Genomic DNA, 16,500 nt, shown 5'->3' with positions numbered 1-16,500 from the left:
AAATACTTTAAAATTACTACAATAACATACAATAAATAATGAAGTTCAGTATTACTTAAACTTAATTGAAAGTCTCAGCAAAAAAAAAAAAATGAACAAAACCTGTCATTTTTACACTGATTTTTGCAAAGGAATGAGAAAAAAAAAATGCATCATTTTAAAGGCTTCCACAAGAGGGTGAAAGACATAAAGCATGCCTGACGTTTTGTTTGGTTTTTTCTCAGTAGGTGGGAGAGCTGTGATTCCCGCTGAGCTGGGTCTACCCTCCATTTCCTGACACGCTCCCCACTGAAGGTGAAGTTTCCTCTTTACCAGAAGAAGCGTTTGGTGAAGAATTATCCAACAATAAAAAGATTTTGTCAGCTAATATAGGTAAGTGACCTGTGTAAAGGATCGGGTGGGAAGTCACTTATGGAGAAAGCACTATAGAATATTTCACATTCTGTGGACAGGACCGTCCAAGCACACAGTATGTACGTCACTGTGTAACCCTTTGTGAGGACCTTTGAATGCCAGGTCTTCTAATTCCAGCTTTCATTCCCAGCCCTCCGACCCACCAGCTTGCATGCTCTGAGCTTTAGCGCTTTCATTCATACAAGACCCTTTCATGGGAAAGGGCTTCATAAGTGGGAGATGGCATACAGCATAATGATGTCAGGGTTGTGTTCCATTGTTTTGTGGCGGTCATAAGATTCTGTAGCATAGCTAATAGCTTTGCATCTCATGGTGATTTGGGGTCACAGAACTCGGCAATGTGCGTTTCAGTACTCAGTACTTGTCTTCAGAGTGCTGGAGTGAGGAGACGTCCCCAGCCTGTCTCCCTTGTAAGAACGTCACCCCAGTGTTCTGTCTCAGAGGTTCGGTCCCCCACCTTCTGGAAGTTAGAGGAGTGAAGTTAAAGATAAGATCAAAGGAAATAACTCAGTGTATTTACATGGCAGACGTTGTATGGAGAACTTAGACCCATGATTTCTTGGTGCACACACCGAGTCTTGTAGGCGAGGATAACTATGTCGTCTCTCCTCAGGTGGCAGGCAGGACTCCTTAGGGAGTCACTTAAAAGAAGATTAAAACCATTCTGTTTGCTGTTCATTGCGGGGTTGTATTGGATGGGGCAAATTTGTAGTTTTTAATTATTTTTAAATTTACTTTGCAATGCCCATGAACAACTTCATAATTATAAGGTGGTGGAGCCGGACGTGGTGGTACATGCCTTTAATCCCAGCACTTGGGAGGCAGAGGTAGGAGGATGGCTGTGAGTTCGAGGCCACCCTGAGACTACATAGTGAATTCCAGGTTAGCCTGAGCTAGAGCGAGACCCTACCTCGAAAAACCAAAATAATAACAACAACAACAATAATAATAATAAGGTGGTGGTTTTAAAAGGAATGATGGATTTTTAGAAGTTCCTCATTGAGCACCTCCAGTGAACAGAGCAATTACAGGGCCCTGGCCACATGCAGTTTATATCCCAGTGTGAGGAAAACGGTGCAGATTATGCATGTAGCAAGCATGTTGCTAGGTATTAGAAGCTAATGAGAACACTGGAGAAGAGGAAAGGAGAGTAAGGAGTATGGGGTGGTCCTGTTGCTGGGATGAACTGTCAAACCAGGCACAATTTAGGGGAGGAAGAAACTTATCTCTATCTTACAGATCCAGGGCAAGTTCCATCACATGGTGGAAGTAGCTGGCTCCTATTTATAAATCCAGGCAGAGTGACATCACCAAGCAGCCAGCACCCCAAGCAAGCACAGCCAGAGCTCAAAACCTCTCTGCACACCTTTAGGCTGGAACTCAGATCCACCTCCGGTGATACCTCTTCCAGCCAAATGGCTGGAAATCCAAGTTATGAGCTTAAGAAAACATCTGAGGGCTGGAGAGATGGCTTAGTGGTTAAGGTGCTTGCCTGTGAAGCCTAAGGACCCATATTGGACTCTCCAGATCCCACATTAGCACAAAGATGGGGCAAGCGCAAGGTCGCACATGCCCACTAGGTGGCATAAGCATCTGGAGTTCGACTGTAGTGGCTGAGGCCCTAGCCTGCCAATTCTCTCTATATAAAATAAAAAATGAAGACATCTGAATCTGAGGGACACACATTTAAACTACCACAGGGGGCTGTCAGCAGTTACCTTCTCATTGCTGAGAGGAAACACCGGACCAGAGCCACTTATGCAAGGAAAGAGTTTACTTGAGACTTGTAGTTTCCATGGGAAGTTTCATCAGGGTGGAGAAAGCATGGCAACCGCCTCACATCTCCATCCATCAGTAGCAGAGCAGGGGCAGGCTGAGTGAGCTAGCTCAGTGGGCTGGACTGTGAAGCCCAAAGCCCACCCCCAGTGCACACCCCCTCCAGCAGGGCCCCACCAGCCGGGGGTCTAAGTAAGAAGCTTAACCACAAACACTTGAAGGTATGGGGGACATTTACATTCCAGCCACCATGGGGGGGGGGGTTGGGAGCAGTTATCCAATTTGCAAATGGAAGTATAAATTGAATTGTTAGAGGGGTGGGCCTCATTGATGCCAGCCAGGAAGTCAGGAGATGCCCTGGGCCTGTTCCAGGCCAAGAAGGCATGTGGTCAAAGGCATAAAAGTGGACATAGCTGAGATTCTCTGGGCATAGTTAGAAGACAGTGTTGGGACAGGGTGAGTGGACTCTGGAGGGTAGTGGGAGGTGAGTTTGGAAAGACAATGTCAAGTCCAGAGGTGACAAGGATATTCCAGTGGTTTTTATACTCCTTTAGTCCATTTTTCTACTGACATAACAAAATACTGGAAACTGAGTCATTCGTGGTGAACAAAGTCTTATTCTACTCATGGTTCTGGAGGCCAAACTCAAAAATACGTTCACTCACTCTCGGCAAACGATCCCAGTGTTGCATTGACAGTCTGTGCTGGGAGGCACAGCCCTCCTGACCTTCCCAAGTCTCTTTAGTCCCCGCTGCCCAACGCTATCACATTCAGAGTGAGTTTCTAATGTGTGAATGCTGGGGGACACATTCAAGCTTTAGCCAATTAAGAAGGAAAGTTTCACTGACTCCTGTCTATGTGTCTCATTCTTATTGTAAGTATGTTTCTTCGGCGGTTAACACACACACACACACACACACACACCACACTAAATCATGCTAGTTTGCCAGAGCTGCTATAACAAGGAGCCAGAGACAGGATGGCTGAAAATGACAGAAATGTCTGGTTGCACAGTTCTGTAGCCAAGAGTCAAGCTAGGGTCAGAGTTGTAGCGAGGAAACCTCCCTCTTCTAGCTGAAAGTCTGTGCAGTTCTTGGTACCCTTGGCTCACAGTTAAGGCATTCTATCTCTGTCTCTTTGTCACATGCATTCCTACTGTGTGTGTGTGTGTGTGTGTGTGTGTGTGTGTGTGTGTGTTCAAGGGTCATCTTCCTTTTTCCTTTTCCTTTTTTTTTTGTTTTTTTGTTTCTTGAGGTAGGGTCTTGTTCTAATCCAAGCTGACCTGGAATTCACTATGTAGTCTCAGGGTGGCCTCAAACACATGGTGATCCTTCAACTTCTTCCTCCTGAGTGCTGGGATTAATGGCGTGCCCCACCATACCCAGGATCATCTTCCCTTTTCTTTAAATGCCATCAGACATACTGGAGGAAGAGCCCACCCAATTCTGATGTGACCTCATCTACATGTACAATCAACCCATTTTCAAATAAGTTCACTTTCTGAGGTACAGGGGGTTAATACCTCAGTGTATCTTTTGTTTCTTTGTTTTTGTGGGTTTTTTTTTTTTTTCAAGGTAGAGTCTCACTGTAGCCCAGGCTGACCTGGACTTCACTATGTAGTCCAAGGCTGGCCTCAGACTCACAGTGATCCTCCTACCTCTGCCTCCTGAGTGCTGGGATCAAAAGCATGCACCACCACGCCCGGCTCAGTGTATCTTTTGGGGGCATACAGTCCAACACACCACAGTCACCCTTATTAATAAACCATAAACATTTCCATTTCCACATTACAACCATCTTGGAAAGCTCAAATGATTCATCAAGGGTCAGAATCGATGATCAAAAGAACCAGGTCAATGTGAGTTCTACCCTGCCACCCATGGGTCACTGTGGCCCCGCTATCAGAACAGAGCTGACAAAGGCCTTCCTTGGCAGGGTGGAGGTTATGGGCATGCAGTATTGAAGTCCTCGTCAAGATTGCTCAACCCTGGCATGGCGCACAGGTGACACGCTATTTCTTCCTTCCTACCAAAGAGATCATCGAATTGCCATCCACAGCCCACTCCCCATTTTATAGTTCCTCTCTCATAACATAACAGATGCTTTTCCTTCTTTTTAGGATGTTTTTTCCAGGAAAATAGTAGTACAAGGTCTGTACCATACAGAACATTTTGTAACAGAAACACATGCTTTTTTTTTCACACAACATAAGAAGAAAATTATGTGTGTGTGTGTATGTCTGTGTGAGAGAGAGAGAGAGAGAGTGTGTGTGTGTGTGTGTGTACGCATGACTCTCTGAGTCAACTGTCTCATTGCAATAGAATTAGGGGATTTTTCAGTGCATTTAATATATTTTGCTTTTCATCATTTTTTAGTTGCTTCCTAAGCATAAAGCTTGTCTAGCCATTTCTGAGTGTGAATCCCCTCTCAAAGATGTACTTTGGGCAAAATCTTGAAAGCTCTGCCTGAGAAAAAGAGGACTGCTGTGCCAACAGAGAACTGAGCACTTTGGTGTGGTGGCGCACGCCTCTAATCCCAGCCCTCGGGAGGCAGAGGTAGGAGGATCGCTGTGAGTTCGAGGCCAAGCTGAGACTACATAGTGAATTCCAGGTCACCCTGGGCTAGAGAGAGACCCTACCTCGAAAGAAAGAAGGAAAGAGAGAGAGAGAGAGAGAAAGAAAGAAAGAGGGAGGGAGGGAAGGAAGGAAGAAGGAAGAAAGGGAGGGGGAAGGGAGAGAAGGAAGGAAGGAGGAAGGGAGGTGAAAAAGGAGTACTTTCACACCAAAGTAGTAGTCAGTGACACCACAGGACAGTCTAAATCTTGATCAAGAGGCTGGAGAGATGGCTTAGTGGTAAAGGCACTTGTCTGCAAAGCCAAAGGACCCAGGTTTGATTCCCCAGTACCCACGTAAGCCAGCTGTACAAGGTGGCGCATGCGTCTGGGGTTTGCTTGCAGCAGCTGGAGGCCCTGGTGCACCCATTCTCTCTATATATATATATCTATCTCAAAAGTAAATAAATAATTAAAATTAACTCTTGATGAAGGGCTGCAGATGCTCAAAATCTTGTTCAGTCCGAAAGATGAGAAAGCCACAGAGGAGGAAGAAAACATCACGAGGTCAAAGCCAGAAAGATTCATGGGGAATACACGGAAGAGCAGAGCGGGAGGCAGGTTGAATGGTGCCCTGTGTGGCTGTAGAGTGCCCGGGCCGGCAGGTGCAGGTGCGGGCGGACAGGGCAGGGGCCGCGGTGAGTGACGGCGCCTGCCTGCCTTCAGCAAACGCGGGTCTCGCCGTGTTTCTGGGACCCTTGCAAGGTGCTGTCCTTTTCATCTCCTGTTCGAATCCGCTCTGCAGCCCCGAAGCTCTGGGGCTTTGCCTTGTGCGGAACAGCTGCCTGCCTTGGAGCTGTGTGTTGAACCATATGTTGTCCTGAGCACAAAAGAATTGAAAAGAAAAACACTGCCTCTCACCCAAGGCCCCTTCTGCTCCCTCCCTCCCTCCCTCCCTCCCTCCTTCCCTCCCTCCCTCTCTCTCTCTCTCTCTCTCTCTCTCTCTCTCTCTCTCTCTCTCTGTGCCAGCATGCGCCATGTGCTTGCTCTGATCCTGAAAACACATAGAAATTTCAAAGTCGTCATAGACTTCTATTGAATTTAAATAACCTGTTTTTTTGTTTGTTTGTTTTTGTCTGATGTCCCCACCACAGAACCCTGCTTCCTACAGCCTGACAACCCCACACAGTAAAAAAAAAAGGGGGGGGAGGCGTACTTGATTAATGAGGTGGGGTTTTGTTGGTGGTGTTTTATTGTTTAGGGAGGGCCCAGGATCAAACACAGAGCCTAGTGCATGCTGCGTCATTATTCTACCTCTGAGCTCCATCCCCAGCCCTTCCCCTGACTTCTGATAAGTGGCTGGTACTAGGTAACTACAGATAAGACAGCCCCCCTCAAGCCGGGCATGGTGGCGCACGCCTTTAATCCCAGCACTCGGGAGGCAGAGGTAGGAGGATCGCCGTGAGTTCGAGGCCACCCTGACTCCAGGTCAGCCTGGGCTACAGTAAGACCCTACCTTGGAAACAAAACAAACAACAACAGCAAAAAAAAAAAAAAAGAAGTGCTCCAGTAGAGGCTGTGCAGATGAGAACTCACAGTTCATGACCAGACCAGTCAGGGTCACGGGTTTGAGTTGCTTCTCTGCTATGAACGTGGAAGAATTGCTATGCCTCTTGACAGAAAGAAAGAAAAAAGCCCAGAAAGGCTTAACTTTAGAAACAAATGGAATCCTTCTTATCGCTATGGAAGGGGAATAAAAATCTTACCCTTGGGGCTAGAGAAAATGGCTTAGCGGTTAAGACGTTTGCCTGCAGAGCCAAAGGACCCTGGTTCAGTTCTCCAGGACCCACGTAAGCCAGATGCACAAGGTGGCACATGCATCTGGAGTTCGTTTGCAGTGGCTGGAGGCCCTGGTGCATCCATTCTCTCTCTCTCAAATAAATAAGTAAAAATAAAAATATATTTTAAAAAATCTAGCCAGGCGTGGCGGCACACACCTTTAATCCCAGTACTCAGGAGGCAGAGGTAAGAGGATCACCATGAGTTTGAGGCCACCCTGAGACTCCATAGTGAATTCCAGGTCAGCCTGGACTACAATGAGATCCTACCTTGAAAACAAAAATCCTACCCTTATTTTTCTGAAATTTGAGATTGTTGAACAATGATGAATGATGAATCCTTCAATATGACTCATTTTTAAAATATTCAGATAAAATTCACATAGCATATACTTAAACATTTAATTTCTATTAACTTTCATTGTTTTCCAAAATTTGCCATTTTAAGCCAGGCTTGATGGGGCAAGCCAATAACCCCAGCTCAGCAGGAGGCTGAGGCAGAAGGATCACAAGCTGAAGGCCAGCGTGAGCAGCTTATTGAGACACTGTCTCAATGAAAGGGAGGTGGTTTGGGGCTATAACTTAATGATAGAGTGCTTACCTGTACGTGTAAGACCCTGGGTTCAATCTTCAGTATCATTTTTTCCCCCCTGGGTTCCATATTTATTTGAGAGCGACAGGTAGAGAAAGAAATGGGCGGGTAGATGGAGAATGGGCACTCCAGGGCCTCCAGCCACTGCAAATGAACTCCAGATACATGCGCCCCCTTGTGCATCTGGCTAACGTGGGTCCTGGGGAATCGAGCCTCCAACCGGGGTCCTTAGGCTTCACGGGCAAACGCTTAACTGCTAAGCCATCTCTCCAGCCCAATCTTCAGTATCATTTTTTAAAACAATAATAATTTTCAAGTATTTAAAAGTGAGCAATTCAGGGGTTAGGGAGACAGCTCCATCAGCAAAGTGTTTGCCCCGCAAGTTAGGTCCCTGGAGCCCATGGGAAATAATGCCAACCGTTGGGGAGACACAGCCAGGAGGATGCCCAGGGCTCTGTGACCAGCTAAGTTAGCCTAATTGGTGAGCCCCAGGGCAATGTCTCCAAAGAAGCGGACAGCATTTCCGGAGGACGTGTGTGCGCATGCACCAATGCATTCTGTGGGCGTCCCAGAGCTCGGACCCTCTCCCCACCTGGCCACACCTGCAGGAAGTCTGGGATTCTGGAGCCACTTCCTGTTATGGTAATTGAGGGCACCTTCGGGTTTAGGAGAGACAATGTCACCTCCCCCAGTACTTACCTCCATGAAACCTTCTCACTGGGTCTCCCTCTCTCTGTTCGGCTTTCTGGCTCCCTAGCGTGCACACCCAACCTCCCCTCTTTCTCTTTCTTCCTCCTCTCTCCCTCTCCTCCACCCCTCTCTCCCTTCCATTGCCATGAAACCTTGATCTCAAGAAACTGTCTGAGTGTCTATCTCAAGCCCAGATTTAATACTTATAAACATATATATATGCACATACATGCAAAAAAAAAAATACTTGGAGAGTAGAAAGATGATGGTTAAGGTGCTTGCCAGGGAAGCCTAAGAACCCAGGTTCGATTCCCCAGGATGCACGTAAGCCAGATGCACATGATGGCACCTGGAGTTCATTTGCAGTGGCTGGAGGCCCTGGTGCCCCTCCCCCCACCCCCATTCTGTCTTTCCCTCTCTCTGTAATAGATAAATAAATGAATAAATAAATATTTTGGTTTTTGAGGTAGGGTTTCACTCTAGCTCAGGCTGACCTGGAATTTACTATGTATTCTCAGGGTGGCCTCGAACTCACAGTGATCCTCCTACCTCTGCCTCCCGAGTGCTGGGATTAAAGGCATGCGCCACCACGCCCGGCTTAAATAAATAATTTTTAAAGAAGAATTTCTCTTAAAGAAAACAATTTGGTGGATACACTTAGTACATTCACAGTGTTATACATTCTCTACCTCAGACTCATTCCAAAATAAGATGCTGTACCCACAAAACAGTTATTCCACGTTTCTCCCCTCAACCTCAGGCAACAGCCAATCCACTTTCTGTCTTTATGAACTTACCTATTCTATATATAAATGGAACCTCCCATTGGCTGCATGTATAAAATACTTGTAGGGCTAGGGAGAGGGCTCAGCAGTTAAAGGTACTTACAAAGCCTGCTGGCCCAGGTTCGATTCCCCAAGACCTCTGTAAAGCCAATGTGGTGCGTGCATCTGAACTTTGTTTGCAGTGACAAGAGGTGCTGGTGTGCCCATTCTTTCTGTCTCTCCTCCCCTTGCAAATAACTAAGTAGAATAGAATACTTGTAATTACAAATCACTTACTAACTTTTCCAATATCTCAGCATTATTCAAAGAGAGCTGGAAATGATATTACTAAACTTATAATATGCAAAGAGAGCTGGAGTGCTGTAGGAATATCAACGTCTTTCTTATTTATTTATTTATTTATTTATTTATTTGAGGGGGGAGGAGCGAGAGAGAAGGAGGGAGAGAGAGAGGGCTCTAGCCATTACTAACAAACGCCAGACACATGCACTACCTTGTTGCAGCTGGCTTATGCGGGTACTGGGGAATTGAACCCGGGTCCTTAGGCTTCGCAGGGAAGCTCCTTAACCGCTAAGCCATCTCTCCAGCCTGACACCTTTCTTATTAGGAACTCAAAATAAAACCACTTCCTTCAGGGATCCCTGCTTCCCTTCAGTCGCCTCATGAAATGAACAGCAGGATGGAGGGAAGGATATGCAGAAGTCAGCGTCACCTTATTTCACTCGTGCCCATGTCGCTCGGTCCCTCAGCCCCCCGGGGCCCCCCCCGGGCCCCCCCACAGCTTATGCCATTGTTGTAGTCGTCTGAACCCCAGTATATCCCATCATCCACGTGAACCTGTAATTGATATTTTGGCTCAGGATGTAGCGATTAGATTGCTAGCCTAAGTGCAAAGCCTAGTCTCTCCCAAGGGGGGTCAGATGATCCCAGCTGCGGAAGATGAAAATTTGAGAAATACTTCGCACTGTCATCTCCTGAGGCCGCCCCCCCCCCCTTCTCCCTTCCCTCCTTCCTTCCTTTCCTCCTTGGGAAAACAGCCATTGCTCACAATGGCCCTGGGACTGTGACTGCAAAGGCTGGAAACGTGAGTCTTCTTGCCATCTGTCCCAAGTAACCTGAGACGGTCGCAGAGATGCAGCCGGTGGAGAGGTGGGAAACCGGGTCTAGGGGGGACCAGAGGGCCAAAATGCTGGTGACATCCTTCACGGGCATCAAAAAGAGCCCATGGTCTCATAGTGCAGAGAGAGGGACTGAGCTGGTGCCATGAGAGGTCTTTGTCGTGGCCTCCTGGGGAAAAGCAGGGTCCTAGCACCCTAGGGCCACAGTTAACTCCTGGCTGGGGCTGCTTGTCTTCGCCAGAGCGTGATCATCACGTGCCCTATTGTGCACAAGGCAGGACTGAACTGAGCAGGGAGCTTCGGATGCGCCAGATGTTGCGCTAAGGGTTAAGGATATGAAACAGGACCCCGCGCCGCGCCCCACTCCTCCCTGCCATCTGTCCGCCACATCCTGTTCTGCTTCCACAGAGAACCCGGAGGAGTCTCGTCCTTGTCTGTCTTAACAGTGGGAGGCAGCTGGGAAAGACCAGCAAGGCCCCAACACCTACTCAGAGCTCGGCCTTTAGGAGTGAACTTCGCTGAACTGAATTCGGATATGTAAACAGATAATTGGATCAAGTGTGATTAGTGATATTTGAGAGCTTTTTTTGCGCCGAGTGTGGAGAGCACGCAGGGCAGAGGAAACAGCTGCCACCAGGAGACAGGGCCTCCCGCAGGTGACACCGGAGCCCTCAGGAAAGGTGAGGAGGTGTTTGCCAGACAAACAAGGGGGACCCACAATCTCCAGAGGTCACATGGTGTGAACGTGCGTCCTGAGAGGGGACCCTTCCATCCTCTAAATCCTGCCCTGGCCCTCCCAAATGCAATCCTTAGAAAATAACTGCTTGGGCTAGAGCGATGGCTTGGTGGCTGAGGCAATTGCCTGTGAAGCCAAAGGACCCAGGTTCGATTCCCCGGGACCCACCTAAGCCAGATGCACAAGGCGGCACATGCATCTGGAATTCGTTTGCAGTGGATGAAGGCTCTGGCTTGCCCATTCTCACTGTCTCTCTCTCTCTCTCTCAAATAAAGAAATAAATAAATAAAATTTTTTCAAAAAGAATCTTAGGCTGGGTGTGGTGGTGCATGCCTTTAATCCCAGCACTTGGGAGGCAGAGGTAGGAGGATCGCTGTGAGTTCGAGGCTACCCTGAGACTGCATAGTGAATTCCAGGTCAGCCTGAGCTAGAGTGAAACCCTACCTTCCTACAAAAATAAAGAAAAGAAAAGAGAAGAACTGCTTGATTAGATAGCAGCTTTGGCTCAAGCCTAGGGAGGTTGATTTCCTGTGGAAAATAATGTTTTATTATAGGTGTCCCTTCTTCTAGGGGTTAAAGACAGGTTAGGGAAAAATTGTGTTTGACGTTTTGACCCTTGAAGTGCCACCTATCACAAGCTTTTCCAAGCTTTTCCTCAGTAAAATAAATACAATTTTACTTCTTTTCTAAACTGGCTTAAGTAAAGCCAAGCTTTCGCTTCCAGATACCTTGAGCTCTTGAACAAACACGCTCTAGGCCTCCCACGGACCAGGCACTTCTCTGGACTCTAAGCTTACAAGGAACAAATAGTAAGATAGCTTTTGCTCCTAAGGAGCCCAAACTGTATGCCAAGCACAAAACACTCAAGTCAGCAGGGAGGTGGTCCTCCTCTACCATTTGCTGCCCACGAAGAATTTGTTGCGTTACAGGCATGTTTGCAGCATTAGTACGAAGACCTCAAATGGAGAGCTTTAATTCTGAAGTGCAGAGGCCAAAGGAACAATGGAGAAGAAAGGCTGTGCTTGTGACCCAGAGAGCCATCTGGAAAAAGAAAAAGACGGCATGAAAACCTTACTAAGCATCTAATTTTAATTAATTTCTGGCTGGAGAGATGGCTCAGTGACTAAGGTGCTGGCCTGCCAAAGGACCCAGGTTCACATCCCCATGACCCACATAGGCCAGATGCACAAAGTGGAACGCACATCTGGAGTTCGTTTGTAGTAGCTGGAGGCCCTGGCGTCCATTCTCTCCCACTCTGTCTCTCTTTCTACCTGCCTCTTCTCTCTGTCTCCAATAAACAAAAATAAAATATTTTTTAAATCTTTAAAAAAATATATTTAAAAATGGGCTGGAGAGATGGCTTAGCGGTTAAGCGCTTGCCTGTGAAGCCTAAGGACCCCGGTTCGAGGCTCGGTTCCCCAGGTCCCACGTTAGCCAGATGCACAAGGGGGCGCACGCGTCTGGAGTTCGTTTGCAGAGGCTGGAAGCCCTGGAGCGCCCATTCTCTCTCTCTCCCTCTATCTGTCTTTCTCTCTGTGTCTGTCACTCTCAAATAAATAAATAAATAAATAATAATAAAAAAAAAATATATATATATATTTAAAAATCAACAAGTTAATTCCCGAAAGAAAAAAAAATACCCTCAAAGCAAGCATTTAAAACAGATGTTAAATTTCAAGTTAAAAATTTGTTTGTGCATCCATGTTTTTGAAAACATCAATCTATCATTCCATTTCCGCTCATCTGTGACAAATGTTAACATTTGATTATTGCACAAAAAAAAAGGATGAGGTTGACCAGGGCCTGGCCATGCTCTCTACATCTGGGAACACCCAGGCCTTGAAGGGTTAATAGCCTTCCCTGAAAACTGAAGGGAACTAAAGCTCCTGGGCAACAAAAGAAACAACAGAGGCATTTGGCTTGGCACTTTTCCCTGACTGATGTACTCCCCCTAGCTCAGATGGCCTTGAAGGACCAGGGATCATCTGAGTGTCCTCCCTTAGACATTCCTGGCTGGAGACGCCTATTCGGGACAAGGACACAAACAGCTTCAATTTCCTTATCAGCTGCACCTGGTCTGTTTTTCTTAGGATCCTCCTTATAAACCTCCACCCTAGCCTGGCCCAGTGCTTCAGCCTTCATCCCGCGGGACAGCTGAGGCCCCTCGCTGTTTTCTCTCAATAAACAGTCTCGTCTGTAGAGATCAAATCCCGTGTTATCTTTTATTTTGCTCTTACACTGTCCTTACACTGGTACTGGAGAAGGTCGCTCCCTGGCACTTTGCGTCTGAATGACATTCTCTTCTTGGCCCCTTCCTTCTACAGTTTAGCTGTGCTGAAAAGATATTTGCAAAGGATAACTTCTCTGGAAACTTCCCCCCCGCCCCACCACCACACACACACACACAAGATTCTTTTTCCTGCAAACTCACATCAGTTCATTCATATCAGTAACACACGCACACACACACACCACCATCGCCACCATCCTAGAGCTTGCTCTATCTGGCTTGTGGTTGTTTATAAATATGTCATGTCATCTTGTTTTCTTTTATGTATCTAGCTCAGCCCCTCCACTATCATCCCAATTTCTACCACAACGTTAAGTCCTAACGGATGCTCAGAAAAGATTCGGTGGATGACTTCGGCGGATGACTCTTCAGTCTAGATTAACATGTAGGCTAGCGTTGGCATGTCTTTCCATCATTGTGCGCAGCGGAGCTCCTTAAACCATTATTGCCAAAAGTAGGCTCATTTTATGTTTTTATTGTTTTCTATTAATTTTAATTTTCATTTTTTTATCTGAGAGAGAGAGAGAGAGAATGGGTGCGCCAGGGCCTTCACAGTCTTACACCATTTCACATAATGATTTCTAGGTGCAACCATTTTCCTGCAAATGTTGCGATCATTTTTGACATGAGATAATTGAAATGTGAAAGGCTTGTAAGTTTGCCATTGCTCTTATAGCTTGGGGATTAAGTGGTTTGATTCAACATAAACTTTGATTCAGTGAATAATACAAAAGGCAAGTGTCCCAGCTCAATTCCTGTCTTTCCTTTTCAGGTCTGAAGACTATGTATGGTAAATGTGTCCCTCAGGACAAGGGTCAGCGGTTTGATGGAGACCGTACTTAAGTGGATGTGCTGTTTATATAGACTGTGAAGTGCAATAATAATCTCAGTGTTTTATTATAGGTGTCACTTTGTCCCCTCCCCTCCCATTTGGTTGTATATTCTATGTAGCGGTGTGGGGGTCGTGGGCTCGCTTCCACGGATGTGGAAGACACCGGGCAGAATTGGTTCTGCAAGCACGGGGATTCGTATCTCCTGTTTCCATAGTGCTGTGCTCATAGATTTGCATGCCATACCTTTTATTTCAGCAACGTTTCTAAAGCCATGGCCACGGAAGAAATTAAACTTGCAAAGAATGTCCACAGTGAGGCCGTAAGTGCTGATGCCTCAGGTATGGTACGGTGTGGGTGCTCTGAGGTGTGAAGGAAACAGACAGACACTGTCTTTTTCCGGTCATTTACAGTGTGCAAAAGAAAAAAAAATAATACTTGGATTTACTTCTTGAACAACATCACCAAGACATAAACAAGCCCAAGCCAGGCAGCTCAAATCATGTTAGCCATCCTTCACTAAGAACCAGTCGGGGCACCCTTGGGTGAGTCACCCTGCACCTGGTGACTCTCCTTACACATATATAATCCCATCATACTTCCTTGTCACACTTCCCATCTTGCAAGAGGGAGAAGCAGACAGTTAGAAAGACGAAGCAGTTATGAGACGCAGGCTCACCAGCTTAATGAAGAACGATAGCTGAAATGTGAAAGGTAAAAACAAAAACAACCTTGTTTTTGGATGGCACAACATTTTAAGGCACCAGGCCCTTTGAGAGGAACAAGCTGTTTTGTATATTTCAGTTTCTCCTCAAGATATTTCACTGTATCTAAGCTTGGCAGCATTACCTCTGAGACATGGAGTTTTCTGTTCACACTGTGATCTGATATGGAGAAATTTCTATTTCAAATACTTTGCTTGGACTGGAGAGATGACTTGACGGTTAAGGCACTTGCCTGCAAAGCCAAAAGACCTTGATTCGATTCCCCAGGACCCACATAAGCCTGATGTACAAGATGGCACATGACTACCAAATCAGAGAGCCAGAGCCCCAGAGGCCCCCAACACCTCAGCACTGAAGCAGACCAAACATTAACCCAACATGGCTCAGGGAAATTTTGCGGAAGAGGGGGCGGAAAGAATGTCAGAGTCACATGTTGGGTCATGATATGCAGAGACATTTATCATACCAATAACTGTGGGCTAACTCCACAATGCACGACCCCATATACCTTAACAAGGAGGGTCCAATGGGAGGGAGTAGATCATAGATGAGCCTAAAAAATGGTACCAAAATGCCTGTATTTGCTGAAAAGAAAACTAATAAATTAAATTAAAAAAAAAAAAAAAGATGGCACATGAGTCTGGAGTTCGTTTGCAGTGGCTGGATGCCCTGGCATGCCCATTCTCTCTCTCTCAAATAAATAAATAAAATACTTTGCTTATACTTTTTTATCCTTAAGAAGAGAGAAAGAGAGAGTGAGAACGGGTGACAATGGACGCACCAGTAGCCACTGCAAACAAACTCCAGACGCATGGGCCACTTTGTACATGTGGCATTATGCGAGTATTGACTGGAGAACTGAACCCAAGCCTGCAGGATGTACAAGCAAGCATCTTTACCAGCTGAGCCATCTCCCCAGCCCTTAGTTTTGCTTTTTAGGACAGGCATCATGACATGAGTGACCTTGACTCCACTGTCCTGCTTTACCTCCCAAGTGCTGAGATCACAGGTGCTCAACCAGTACAGAAGGCCAAAGTCCGGGTACTGACAAGGATGTCACAGCTCTCCTCACTGCTCATGACCGCCACGTACATAAAAGTTCCCCTACTCTATTGCACTAAAAAGACCCTACATCTCTGTTCATTAGTGGTGATGAGAACATTTTGACTCAAAATTCCAATTTCAGTTCTTTTTGTTTTCCTTGCAGTACGTGACTCAGAGTGAAACAATATTAATTGAGCTTACCTTGGCAGGGGTAAAAATGGGGGGAGAGCAACGGCGCACTCTTGCTGGTTAATTTCCTGTGTGACACACCTATGCCTCGCTTTAATTTGCCTACAACAGTATCTCTTTTAGTTGAGAGAGAGAGAGAATGAGAGAGAGAGAGAGGCAGGTAGAAAGAGAGAATGGGCACACAAGGGCCTCCAGCCACTACAAACTGCAGATGCATGCGCCACCTTGTGCATCTGGCTTTGAGTGGGTCCTGTGGAGTCGAACCTGGGTCCTTTGGCTTTGCCGACAATTGCCTTAACCACTAAGCCATCTTTCCAGCCCTATAGCAATTTCTATTTTTTTAAAAAATCACATAACGCCCGGCATGGTGGCACACACCTTTAATCCCAGCACTCGGGAGGCAGAGGTACGAGGATTTCTGAGAGTTCAAGGCCACCCTGAGACTACATAGTGAATTCCAGGTCAGCCTGAGCTAAAGTGAGACTCAACCTCTGAAAACAAAAAAAAAAACCAAAAACCATAAATAAATAAATTTAATTTAATTTAAAAATCACATACACGCTTCAGGAAAACGGACATCAGGATTACAGTGAGAGAGATAGAGAGGACAGTGTACATTATGCCAACACCAAACATGTCTTCCTCTCCTCCCTTGGACCCCCACCCCAGGGACACACACCCTCGGTGACTTTACTGTATGTTTGTAGAGGCCATGCCCCACTGTAATTTTCTGTGACTCAGACAATGAAATTTTATCACACCCCTTGGGAGGTTACAAAGTCTAGTAGCATTCCTCATTTCCTTATTGAATGAAGGAGGATTTAAAAATATTTTTTTTCTTTTCTTTGTTATATGACTCCTTTAATTACGTATTTGCCCAGCTATGTGATTTGTCTGCACAGTTCTGCAATTCTTTAGTATT

At 46.2% G+C, this 16,500-nt stretch overlaps 1 protein-coding gene across 1 annotated transcript in view; it reads left to right on the top strand.

Annotated features, from left to right (window-relative positions):
* The first annotated feature begins 245 nt into the window (after positions 1-245).
* Positions 246-16,500, top strand: part of Cracd (capping protein inhibiting regulator of actin dynamics) — a 138,221-nt gene continuing 121,966 nt past the window's right edge. The window contains exon 1 of the mRNA XM_045161537.1: positions 246-372. The gene's annotated coding sequence lies outside the window, so the exon portion shown is untranslated. The remainder of the gene's footprint in view (positions 373-16,500) is intronic.

The sequence above is a fragment of the Jaculus jaculus genome, chromosome 11 (genome assembly GCF_020740685.1).
Source record: "Jaculus jaculus isolate mJacJac1 chromosome 11, mJacJac1.mat.Y.cur, whole genome shotgun sequence".
NCBI classification, from domain to species: domain Eukaryota; kingdom Metazoa; phylum Chordata; class Mammalia; order Rodentia; family Dipodidae; genus Jaculus; species Jaculus jaculus.
This window is presented reverse-complemented; position numbering and strand designations above follow the sequence as displayed.